General features: G+C 48.6%; 1 protein-coding gene across 7 annotated transcripts in view; it reads right to left on the bottom strand.

The window, feature by feature from the left end:
* The window catches only part of LPP (LIM domain containing preferred translocation partner in lipoma), a 356,009-nt gene that overhangs the window by 322,933 nt on the left and 20,216 nt on the right, over positions 1 to 12,860 (bottom strand). For 4 of the 7 annotated variants that reach the window (XM_072868734.1, XM_072868732.1, XM_072868735.1 and 1 more), the window contains exon 2: positions 5,662 to 5,768. The gene's annotated coding sequence lies outside the window, so the exon portion shown is untranslated. Of the gene's footprint in view, positions 1 to 1,611; positions 1,716 to 5,640; positions 5,769 to 12,860 lie in introns of all 7 variants that reach the window. The other 3 variants (XM_072868736.1, XM_072868733.1, XM_072868730.1) reach the window with 2 other exon arrangements.

The following is a 12,860-nucleotide window of genomic DNA, read 5'->3' on the forward strand; positions in this document are numbered from 1 at the left end:
GGGAAGCGCTGCGTGGGGAGGAGGCATCCCCCATCGTGAAGGGCCACACGTGCAAAGGCAAAGCACAGCACTCGAGGAGCGACACAGACCGCCGGCTTGCTGCCCTCCATGGCTTCGCACAACCACGCACGACAGAGGATGGATGGCTCCTTGGCAAGTTGATGGGCTGAGGCTTCACATGCTGCAACAGCTCCATACGCCTCCCTGGTGCCCTGTTTTCCAACCCATCACCTACACTGCCCGTTCAGGCTGTACACTCTTTAGGACAGCAGTTCTTTCCTTTGCACCAGTACCAAGCCTGACCCCAAAAGCTGCAGTAATCCAAGTAGCTTGTTGAAACAACAAGGATTAAAATGCAGCTAAATTCTGCAAATTCCCAGCATGTCCCATCTGCAGGAATATGCTCCAGCAGTCTCTTCGTCACCTTTTGTGGCTGAGAGCTTTTCAGTTCACTTCCCATCCTCATGCAAACTAAGCCAAGTATCCTTCCCTGCCCAGACAATCAAACCAGTTTCGCACCTCAAGGACCTGCTGCAAATCCACATCTTTGGAAAACCAAACCTCACACTGGATATTAATCCCTATTTAAAAGGGCAAAAGAAAACCAACAAGAGATTTAACTTTCTAACAAAGGTCTTCAATTTAAAACAGGGAGAGTGTGATAACAACAGGTTTGAATCCGCCTAAAAATACCAGTTAGCCAAGAAAATACAGGCATCACTAACCAGCAGTAAGAACTATAAAATGTGTTTCACCAACACCCCTTCCCAAGTAAAAGGACCAAGTGCAGTGCTTTCTGTCCAAGGCACAGGACTGGCTGCTATGCAACCCCCAGAGCCATTTTAAAAGCACTCTATAAGTGTTACATACTCCAAATGACAAGAGGAATGCGGGACGGTGGATCTCCGCTCCAGATTCCCCAGCATGGTTTTAGCTGCCATGAATAAAACAGGAAGCAGAGCATCTTCCAGGTTCCCTCCACACCCCTGACTGTCTGGATGAACTGCAGTTTCCTTTCAGGAAAGAGAAAGAAGGCAGGGGGGCGGGTGGAGAGAAGCAGCCAGCTGCAATACCAGACATTAAAAACCTCACGCTAAGGAAAAATAAAGAATAACAGGAAAAAACAGACACTGAACCTTCATCCAGTTACAGCAGCTAAACTTCTTCAGGTCCCTAACAAAACAGAGTTAAATATTAACATTTGAGAGAAATATATCCATACGTTACGCAGCCTTTTTAACACACATTCTTGCTTAGGAGACAGAAATCATACTTAAGCTATATTTTACTTGCTGACCACATGCATATATACTCATTTAACTCTATAATGCTCTGCTGCCTTGCTGCATTAACCAGTGAAACTAAGAGGAAGAGCATGACTGAAGAGAAGCTGGCTTAAATGATCTTTATACCTAGGCCTGAAGAAACATTTTGCCTTTGAGACCCATCCACTAAGCCTGCTACAGAAGGTTTCACTGGGTCCCTTGCTGTTGACTGGTGTTCTACATGCCTGCCTCACCAGCAACACACACGCTTTGATGCAATCCATCTGACTAAACAAAACAAAAAAAAATCCCAAGTTGATTGCTAAAGCAGCAATGATGTACTTACCAGCATCCAGGCAAGCTCCTTCGATAACACACTTCCCTCTCGAGCAGATCAAATTTGGAACAAAGTCCAGGAGCAAGAGAGAACTGAAAACTGACCACAACAAGCTTCCAAAACAAGAAAGGGGGGGGGGGATGGTGGAAAAAAACCTTACTACAGGAATTCAAATCCTGCTTCCACCAGACCCTGAGTCACCTCCCCTCCCTTGCAATAGATCAGAGCAATGGGTAAACATTTCCAAATATGGAGATCAAAACTCCAAAGGATGTCAAAAAAAAATGACCCTTCTCTCCCTGGCTTTGGCACAGGGATGACTTGCCCCTCTGGAGCCTGAGCTGAACACATCGCTGTCGCTGACCCACGCAGAGCTAGGACACGGGGCCACACGTCGCTGTCTTGACCTGCACTTTGGTGGCTCCTGGCTTGGTGGGTGACACTACATCTCTGTCCTGTCCCAGGGATGCATGGGGAGATGCAACGGGAGCAGCTCCAGGAGCCGTCGCCCCTAGCCCCCTACAGCAAACCTCCCTCTCATCCCTCGACTCATCAGCAGAAAACGTCCCAGAACTATTTTTTGAAGTGCTCTTTGAAGGCAAATAGGCAAATTCAGTCTGTGTTTATAGTGACACCAGCTCAGCACCAGAAAAGGCAAGGCTCAGCAATCAGTTCCACTAGAGAGGTCCTGCTGCCAGGTCCCGCCCTGGCTGCTCACCTGGGCAGGGAAAGATTCCCTGGCTGGCTCATCTAGCTGGTGCTTTGCAAAAAGCGTTATTTGATTTTGCTTTACAAAAGGAAAAAACACAGCTCTGCGGAAAGGAACATGCTGCTTGGACAAGGCGAGATCTCCCTGCAGGGACAAGGAGCCCCAGGATGGCAGCACTCCTCAGTCCCTGCGGGGACACACAACGCAGCATCCCGTGGCAGGCAGGAACTGGGGAGTGCCCAGCCTCCCCACCCCTGGCAGAGGGGCTTGAGGTTCAATGCTCAAGCCCATACAGCAAATTTAGGAGGCAGAACAGTTATGCTTAGAGGGCACAACTGGCCCTGCAGAGTCTGCCTGCACATGGGAGCACTATACCCATGCCACTGCTCCCACGGGCATCGTTCCCCTGCTGCAACAGCTGACCTGCGGGCAGCAGGGAGGTGACTACGCCTGCCAGCACAGGACGACAGCCTCCTGGTAGCGGCAGCCATCGGCTCCAGGAGCAGGCAGCCTCTCAGGAATGTGCAAATCAGGACGTTTTCAAGGCGAACAGGCCGCCAAGGCGATCCAACCAGACCAGAGTGATTCCCCAGCACCACCCACAAGATGCTATTGAATTTATAGGGAAGGAATTCCAGAGCTGACTCTGCCCATGTATGGCCAAAACAAACTGTAAAAAAGCAACATTATAGTACATCTGGCTTTCACTGGTACTGAAGCACGGGCTTCGGGAGGAGCCAAAATCCTGCAGCGACAGAGGCTGTACAATTACCTCCAGTAACTAGGCAGAGGTCGGGGCCCGTGGCAGCACAAGTTTAGCCCCTGATATCACAGGTGACAGAAAACATGTAAACCTTTGCTTTAGAAGAAAACAAAGCTTTCTGCCTTTTTGAATAAGCACCACATTTAACTTAGTGATCCATCACTACCACTGCAAAAAATAAATCTTGCAAGGCAGCACCAGCACATGTCCATTACGCTGGTAGTTATAAAGGCAGCTTTAAAGAGCCAACAGTACAAGTGGCACTAAGTGGTACACGAGGGCAATGTCAATGTAATGCAGGCTGGGACTAGCTCTTGGTGGGCAGCTGATCAATTATTTTTCTAAAAACCCACTAAAACTTCCCCCAGAGCCATGCGCCCCAGCCAGCAGCCAGGTCACCAGGAGCATTTTCCATGGTCAGAAATGGAGATATTCTGAGCACTGCAGTCACGGTGCTAGAAGATGCTCCAAAACCAGGCTAAGAAGGGTCAGGCAGGTGCAGGTTTTACAAACTCTGACTCAGTTTTCCAGCTCCTTGCAGAAAACAATTCCCATGGCATTGCTTTTTGCACAGACAAACAGCGGGATGAAGTAGGGAATAATATAAGACAAGGAAGGGAACAAAAGTGTGGAGGAGCAACACCTGCATTAGCAGAAACTCCCGTCCCAGGTGTGCACCAGCCCTCACTGCTCTAGGCTCCCGCAGCACAAACAGATCGAGGTTCTCCTTAACAGTTAAATGCCACTACCTCGCCTGCCCCGCCAGCGGGGGAAATATTAGCTATGTCAGCTGGAGAGGCAAAGGGCTTACTGAACAGGAGAGAAATGCAGGCTGCAATGGCACACGCAGTGGGGACAGGGAAACGAAACCCAGGGGAACGCAGGCTGCTCGCGCTGCCTCTGCCTTTGCACAGGGGTCAGGCAGGGTACTTTTTATGGCTTCTGGGGTTGAAACCCAGGACTAATGGCTTTGTGACCTTAGAAGGACTACCGTGCCAGAAATGAATATAGCTGTCAAAGGGGCTGGGAGCTCAGGGGCCTGAGCACACAAGGACAAGCCGGTTCCCGGCTCCTGGCAGGCAGCCCAGCGCTGCTTTTCACTAAGCACAAGTTGTACCCGTCGGACTGGGAACAAGCGCGTGTCTCCTCCGAGGAGCATTTGCTGATTGGAGACCCACCACGCAGCTATTCCCGCAGATTCACATTCCCCAGGACAGCATCAGGATCTCCCCTCGGTTACCCAGCTGAAATGGCATTATACACTCTCCCTTGCTACTGTGCTCACTTTAAACAGTGGTACCTAAGCATCAGCTGGCATTCAGCATCTCTGCTTCAGAGCACCTTCCACCCCAAAACGACACAGAGGAGAGGAACCAGAGGGATGGACACATCTGTGGTCCAACCACAGCCTAACCAGGAGCCCCCACTACATGGCACCACAAGTCCCGTTCCTTGCCACAGTCCTAACCCTGGCAAGTAAAAGCTTGGGGGCCTGTGAATAAAATCCAACCCAAGCCTCCTGCACAGCAGTACACATGGTTATCAATCGGCCACTGGCTCAGGCATGGCTAATTTCATTTAAATGGCATTACTTAAGCAGGACGACTGAGAATATTTGATTCATAAAAATGTCTTGAAGGGGCAGAGAGCACAACTTGCGCGGCATACAGAACACAGGGACTGCTGCAGCATCACAGGAACACAGACCACATAATGCAGAAAGCAAGGACCAGGGATGCTCATACACACACATGCACAACTATGCACACATATGCTTCCTCCCGCAACATGCACAAAAGCAGACTTGGGACTTGCAAGCTGAAGTCCTGTGCAGCCAAAAGTTAGCACAAATGTTTGTGACAGTTCCACTTTGCAGGCAAAGGCAAAAACCAGGTGCAGAGGAATAAATATAGAAAGGAGTCAGGCAGGCAAAGCAGGTGCTGGCTTGTAAAACCTTGGCCAGAAAGGCTCCCCAGGAGGTTGAATCTGGTAGTTTTGCAACAGCTCCACAGAAAGACAGAAGAGACAGAAAAAGAAAAAAGAGAACATGAATGCATATGCATTCTTTTAACGCCATATATAGTATATACAGACATTTGGTATATACACCCCCAAGCTCTCATACGCCACCGTATAGTATATACTATATATGCATTGCACATCTTTGTTTCCATGTGCCTAGATTTGTACAGCATGTGTGTATATATATATATGTATGTATGTATATGCATTTCTCATGCGTGCATTTGTCATTACCCCCCACATCACCCATCCGTGCGTGCTGTCGCACAACACACCGCTCAACAGAGCGCATCTAAAGCCTCAGCGCCATAGTCCAAGATGACTTCTGAACACCCACAGCTTCTCTCTGCTGCCGAGCCCTTCCCCACCAAAGCCTCTGGGTGCAAGCACCACCAGGGAACCACCAGTTTGTGTTGTATTTTCCAGTGATCCCACCCCACCTCCACACTCCATTAGGAGAGATCTTGCAGAGAGCCATGAACACGGTGAACCATGAACAAGGTCAGGAAAGCTACAAATCCTTCTGAGAAGTTGCCCCTCGTACCTGTGAAATGTGTTTACATACCGGTTCTCACACTGCACAGCCTTGCTGGGTGGGACGAACTCAGAGCGAGGCTTTTGGAGACACGCAGGGCTCTGCCGGAGTCACGACTTTGGGTTTCTTTCCCAGCCCTGAGAAGAGAGAGAGATACCCATGTGATGCACGCCGGATGGGCCTCCCAACGGCTTGTCTCCAAAACTTGCAGTTTAACCCACACAACTTCTGGGAAATGCAGCATTTTCTTCCCCAGCTTTCTTAGGCAGAAGCCTCCATACTCCTGGACTCCTTTCAGCACCCCCCAAAAGCAAGCATCACCACCTCAAACCGGGCCAACAACTAGCACCAGCTGTGAGCTGCCACAGCTTGGTCAACAACTCGTACCTCCTCAAACCACAGCTCCTTTACTGCTCTTAATGCCCCCGAGAAGGGCAGGGGGTAAAAGGAGACGTAAAATGAGGCATACAGTGAGAGAACAGGGTGAATCCATTGCTCGTCTCTATGACCTCAGGCACAGCAAGGGAGCTAGGAGGCATCATTTAATTCCATTTGAAGCTCATGGGGTTTACCAGTACCGCAAGCAGACATACACCGCCATCCAGTTCACCCCATCCTCCACCTCAGCACAGCCTTTTCTCAGAGGACCTCTGCCCAATTCCCATCAGAGACTGCCTCACTCTTTCCTGTAGCCGCAAAGCAGACACAACTCTTCCTTGAAGTGACCAGCTCGGTGTCATTTTTCCCATCTGCAGAAGATGAAGGTAGAGCAGAGGGGACAGCCAGGCCACACAACTGTCGCCTTGCACCTGGCACTGCCAGGACACACTGCCAGGTGCATCCAGGGAGATAGGTGGCATCTGAATTGCACACTCCTTCCTGCCCCCGCCAGCCCATGGCCAGCATCCTGTCGCAGCCACATCCTGGTCGCCCTGACGGCCCTATCTCTGCTCATGACAAGCGCAGGCTTGCCTTGTCATCACTGCTCAGCAGAGACAGTTACTGCTATTTTCTGCTGTAACGACAGAAATGCTCAGTTCAGGCTTGCGTTCATTGTACCTGTGCTGCTCGTGAGGGTGCATGTGAGCCCACAAGTCTACAACCAACATGCAGCAAAATGCAAGAGTGCTGGTGGCTCACAGGCCAGGTCCCTCCTCCCTGTGACCCGGTGGGACGGCTTCCTGCCCCTGCCATCACCCCTTGCCCCCTACACCATGCCTGAGGCTACAGCAGCCAGGAGAGAGACAGGGCTCTCGCCTCTCCCAAACAGTGGTAGATCTCCATTGTGCCAACACCACAAGAGCATGATGAGGTCCACTCTGACCCAGGAGGCACCTTCCCAGCTCAGTCCCACAGTCCCTGCAGTGGCACCCAGCCCTGATGGAGAGGTATAAAAGTCCCCAGGACTCTCAGCACCGCAGGTGTGATGAGGACAAATTCAACCGAGATCACAATGGCCTCTCCCACTCACTGCAGGCTTGGGATGAAGATGAGTAACTGCAGGGTTTTACTGCTGGTGAACTCAGCCAAAGAGCAATTTCTCTCCATCCATCAAGGAGGAGACAAGTACAAGCAAATATTATGGTTGTGCATGTTTACTTTTCATTTTAAAATGATGTAGAGTTATATATAATTTAGGTCCTTCCCACAGGCTCCTGGCAAAATGCCCTTCAGTCTTATCTGCAAAGGCAGAAGACAACAACATTCCCCTCTGGTTCCAACACCGTTTCAATTCAACCCACAACAGCACCTCCGGGAGCTCCAGGTAAGACAATATTTCTTGCGACCCAACCTGTGTTTAAAAGATCTTGGCTTGGGCTTGTCTTTCACCAGGTTTAACTCAAGAAATGTTTACAAGATCAGTTATAGGACTCGGCAGACTTGGCTAGATGAACTGCATCTGCCTGGCTTTACTTTCCATGCCAGCTGTCCCTGTCACCTTGTGAGTGAGGAGGGGACAGCTGGCTGACCCCACATGCCCTCCCCAAGGCATCCAGCTGAAGCCTGCTGTGAAACCACCCTCCCCAGCAGCAGCATGGGGCCCAGCATGGTCCCAGACGGGCAGCAACTCACTGATGCCCATGCACGCACTCCCTCCTGGCCACACATCTACAGCTGGGCAGGACAGGGACAGCCTGACTGGTCACAGCAATATCTACCTTGAGTATCTGTCAAACTACTCCATTTGTGACCTAATTTCTCTAGCAGAAGGCTGCAAAAGTCTGTCTAGGTCTTTAAGTGCAGAAATACCCAGAATACAGAGGACAGACCCTAGGTGCCAGAAGCACATCTGCTGCATCACAAGCCATCAAGCCATGATGCCACAACCAAATCAGACACCTTCAAGACATGATCTCAACAAGCATTTCTCGCTGGGAAGCATTTCTCAAGACGCAAGACCCCCAAACCCCAAGATCGGCAGAGCTCCTCTCTGCAAAGTCCCTCCTCTCAGTTGCCTGTACGCATCCCTCAGCAAGGAGCACTCCCAAGAGCCTCGCACCAGAGAGGACTACACAGAGGCTTAGCAAAATAATGCCCTAACCAGGCCAGCTCTGCTGGGGAAGCAGGCAAGAGACAACAACAGATCCCAAAGACCTTGAGAGACAAGTCCTAAAAAAGGGTCTGTCCCTCGCAGTCACGCTCATTCCCGCTTTGGCTTAGGTAGGGAAAGACAAACAAGTGCACAGTACAGACACACCCAAATTGCTGCCATCAATTCCAGCACAAGTCTTTCCCCCACTAAACTCCCCAGAGAAATACATGCAAAGACTGTCCCTAAGGAGCCACCTCTGGGTTTCACACCTCCCCCAACAACCTTTACGGGGAATATCCAGGTGCTTTTACAACAGAAATAGTAACAACAGGCAGGCTTTTAGCTACACAAAACTGAGGTCCTCCTAGTTCAGAGTCACAGCAACAGATGCTCAGTGGTCTGCACGCAGCTAATTCTGATTTTCATCTTGCAACATGAAATCCCAGCTTTCTATCACAGTCCTGCAAGAGATAACAGCAGGAAAGCCTCTTTAGTAACCCAGCTTTACACTGTCAAGCTCCCATCTGGCATAACTCAGTATGACTCTTGTGCCTCCAGATCACCAGCTACAGTGGCCGAGACTTCGGAGTCTGTATACACCTACACGTGCACATCTGCATCTTCATTTTTATGCTTAGCACAATACAGACCACTTATTTTAATGCACCATTTCAATAGGCAAGTTATCATTTCAAAGTAATTTAAAGCAAATGCCCAAGCAGCAGGGATCGGCTATCACAGTTAAAGCACTAAGTAGAGTCTCTGAACAAACTACTAGAACACGAATTTACCAAAAAAGCGCCTATTTCACAAAAGATTGTCTTCTTCATTCGTTTCTTCCTACTAGTTAAATTTAAGGAACAGCTCATAAAAAGCTGCGAAAGTGATTAGAAGTTAAAAAAGCCATCCCAAGCTGAAAGGAAAATAAGTTGAGAGGCTAAGATCTACAAACTCTAAAGTTCTTAAATACATGATGATCAGAAACAATCTGTTCACTCACTGTCTGATAATACTGATGCTGTATTATCAACAGTAAGAATCAACATTTCTAAAAACAAAAACAAAAACAAAAACAAACTTAACACACAAGTAGAGTATGGAAAGTAAGGTTTCCTGTTTGCAGATTTAAATCTAAAAGCAGTAGTTTACAATGCCTGAATTTAAATATCAATCCTCTGGTATGGTTTGAGTTTTCTTATATTGTTCAGATTTTTCAGAAATCGACAGTTTAAAACCTCTGCAAGAAGTCCAAGTTTCAGAGAAATACAGTCAGCACTTTCAGAAAAACAGGCATCCCTAGCATAACTTTACAGTGGTCACTTAGAAACTGAAGGAACCAGACTCCCCAATCCCTTTCAAAGAAAACCTTACCTGTGAAAATAATTTCAGTAAGTGCTAATTACACTTCTCACATAACACCCTGCCTGAATGGTGTCTGTTTTTCTGACTGCTCAAAAGTTGCATTCACTTTTAAATCTCCTTTACACTTGAAAGTCTTACCAATATTCAGAGCTTAGATTTTTTTATTTTTTTTTTTATTTTTTTTAAATCAGTATGGCTATTCTTGTAGAAGTCGAAGCGTGAACACCAGTTAAACTGGGATGAAGCAGCCTTGAGCTCGGATCCTTTGTTCCCATTTCTTCGTGGAGCAGATGGCTCAGCCTGACCGCCACAAGGAAAATTGTCATTTTAACCGTTCCAGTCATCAATTTTTAAGTGCAGACAAGCTCCCAGCAAGTCAGCCATCAGCACGAACTGACACGGGTCCCCCCCATATGACTGGCAGGTGCATGTACGTGTCCCCAGTCGACAACCCCATTCAATATGACCTTTTCATTTTAAATGAAAAACACTTAAAAGCCTGCCCTGTTCTGACATGTGTATTTTTACATCTTTCCCATTCTGTGCCAATATATTTGTTATTTGCTGGCCAAAGCCCCCAAACTCAGAAATCTCACGTTATCTCCTTCGCTGCGAGAGCCCGGATCCTCAGCTGTGCTGGCCACTGCCAGCGCCGAGGGAGCCGTCTGAGGTCTCCATGTCCTCACACACCGGAAAATCAGACTCCTTACAAGCAAACCTCAATTCAGAGTCCAACCCTGACTTAAAATTCAGCTTATACGCATGGGTAGCTTTATACTTGAACACAGCCACCTGGAGACACGGACTGATCTTGCTATCCCAGGACAGTGATGCCTGCAGGATCTGGCCCTGACTAACAGCTTTCAGTGTTTGCTTCTATGCTTCTCGGGTTTCATTTATTAAAATTAAACTGCTTGATTCAAAACTACACTGCTGAAGTTATCTAATAAAAAGATCATGCAAGATAACAAAAGCTGGAGACGCGTTTCCTCCACTCTGCTGCCAGCAGCGGCACCTGCTCAGACAGTCATCAATACAAACAGCAACGGCTAATACACCCGGCTGCTGCCATTTGGGAGGCCAGATCCTGTGTTGGTGTAAAGCAGCAACTATGCAAATGGTAAGTTTCAATCTGCAAGGAAGCGCATACCCCTCCTTCATCATACTCGGCATGGAGCTGCTTTTAAATCTGCCGTAACCCCATGTGTCAAAATTGGCCATAATGGGACTTATCGCTTCCAAACTCCTGGTCCGACCATCGCGCTGGAGGAAGGCTGATGCCGGCTGCAGCACGGGTCATCAGCTCTGATGGGGAAAATTAGCTCCCATAAAAGAGCAAACTTGCCAGCAGCCCCTGCACGTTAAAGCAGCCTGGCATTAAAGCATTGCCCCGCAGGAGCCCCAGGGTGCCGCAGCAGTGGGACACCTGGCTTCAGGGCCAAGGGGCTCATTTTTATCTTTGCTGTTACACTCGATTTTCAGGTTTGTCCTGGGGTTCATAAAATGAGACTAAAACCAGAGGAAAAAAAGGAGCAGGAGAGTAGGGGGAAGAAAGAGAAACCGCTCCAGCGGCATGGCAGCACTGAAGGGATGAGATACAGCTTGCACCAAAGGGATGGCATCCAGCTTTCCCGGATGGAGACTGTTGTATTATAACAAACGAAAAAATTATTTGGCGCAGGACAGATTTATGCAGTGGCCAAGGAAGCTGTGAGACAGTGCTACCTACAGCACCCTGGCAGCCAGGAGCCACGCCACTGGCTCTCAGACAGAGCCACTGGGCAATGGTTGGGGACCAGCCCATCAGCAGGACTAGCCGTGTCACACCCCTGTTATTTTAAAAGCATGAGGACAGCTAGAAAAGAAGGGTGGCTAAGGAATGAGAGGAATCAGCATGTCTGTGCCAGAAAGCCTGCGGGTCCCATGCTGGAGCGACCTTTCAGCAGCTCCCCATCACTGCCAGCAGCACTGCCTGGGATTTACGTGTCTGTAACTGACACCAGGATTGGACCCTGTATTTTCAAGCACAGACTACCGGCCTCATGCTGTTCGCACTCCCTCAGTGTACTGGAAGTGGAAGATTTTCAAAACAGCCTCATTGATTTTTATTCTTTTTTTCTTTCCCCCCCCACTGTTTGCTGTCTGCATTTCACTAAGCCTGGTCAGAGAGACCTCAAGCAAGAGGGGGGCAGTTTCACTTTCTCACTCGAATGCACCCCAGCTTCTTGATCAAAGAAGGATAATTGATTTCACTTTCAAGTCCTCATGAAGTATCAGAGCACCACAGAGCCTGGGTTTCAAATAAAGGATAAAGTTTTGCAATTCAAAACCAAAAAAATGTCATTTTTTCCCCCCCTGAGGACTGGCCATCCTCACCAGGCAGCACCAGCAGAATGCTGCCCTAACATGCCTCCCACGTCTTAAGATGCTTGGTCAAGAAAAACAGACCAACAGTGACCAAGAGCACAAGGGAGCAGAGGAGGAGCGCTGTGCCCCAAGGCACGGGGGTCAGGAAGGCACCCAGCTCTCCCCACTCCCAGCCCTGGGTCTTCAGCAGCCCGCTTTTAGGTTGAAATCTCCTAGGGCAGAGATGGCATTTTTGTGCACATTTGTTCAAGTCTAAGAGGTTTATTATAAAGTTTTATTATAAAGGACAATGTTCCTTTAACCATTTTGGTTTTAAATGGCCAAAATTTGAAGGCAAAGGTCACCTTCTCCCAGGCTTGCTTGGGTGCCACCACAATAAAACCCTTGACACCATGGTGGGCTCTCTTACCGCTCTTCTTAAACCCATTTGTAAATGAAACTTTTAAAATTTTGAGCCTACATGACCAGACAGCCTTTGTGTTCAAGGCTTCTGTTTTATCCAGTTTGGGCCAGATCACTTGAAAATAGCAACAAATACCTGGCAGCCAAGTGGGTTCCCCACTCCCATGCCTGCTTGGTCAGGTTAGGTATTTTTGAAAGCACTGTAATCCATCGTGATGTTTAAAACAGCACAATAAGCCAGGACCAGGAAACCTCTCTGGTTTAGAAATGTCTGTCTCCTCCTTCCCCCCATATCCAAGGATGACTGAGCATTAGCTACCTTCTGTCATTTTTATACCTTAATAGCAAACTGCCCCAGTTTCAGCCTTGGAACAAATACCTTCAGGTGGGATGAGTGACAAGGGCCCTTAAAAGAAAGAAGAGTTCCTCAGTGTAGTTGCTCCTCTTTCCAAACAGCTGGATCAAGAGGCTGAGGAAGCATATTCCTTCAAAAACAGAAAAAGCCCTGATGGGGCAGAGGGGCCCAGGTTAACGTGGAAGCATGGCAATCAGCCAGCAGAGAGTG

This window comes from Ciconia boyciana, chromosome 7 (assembly GCF_034638445.1).
Source record: "Ciconia boyciana chromosome 7, ASM3463844v1, whole genome shotgun sequence".
NCBI lineage: Eukaryota > Metazoa > Chordata > Aves > Ciconiiformes > Ciconiidae > Ciconia > Ciconia boyciana.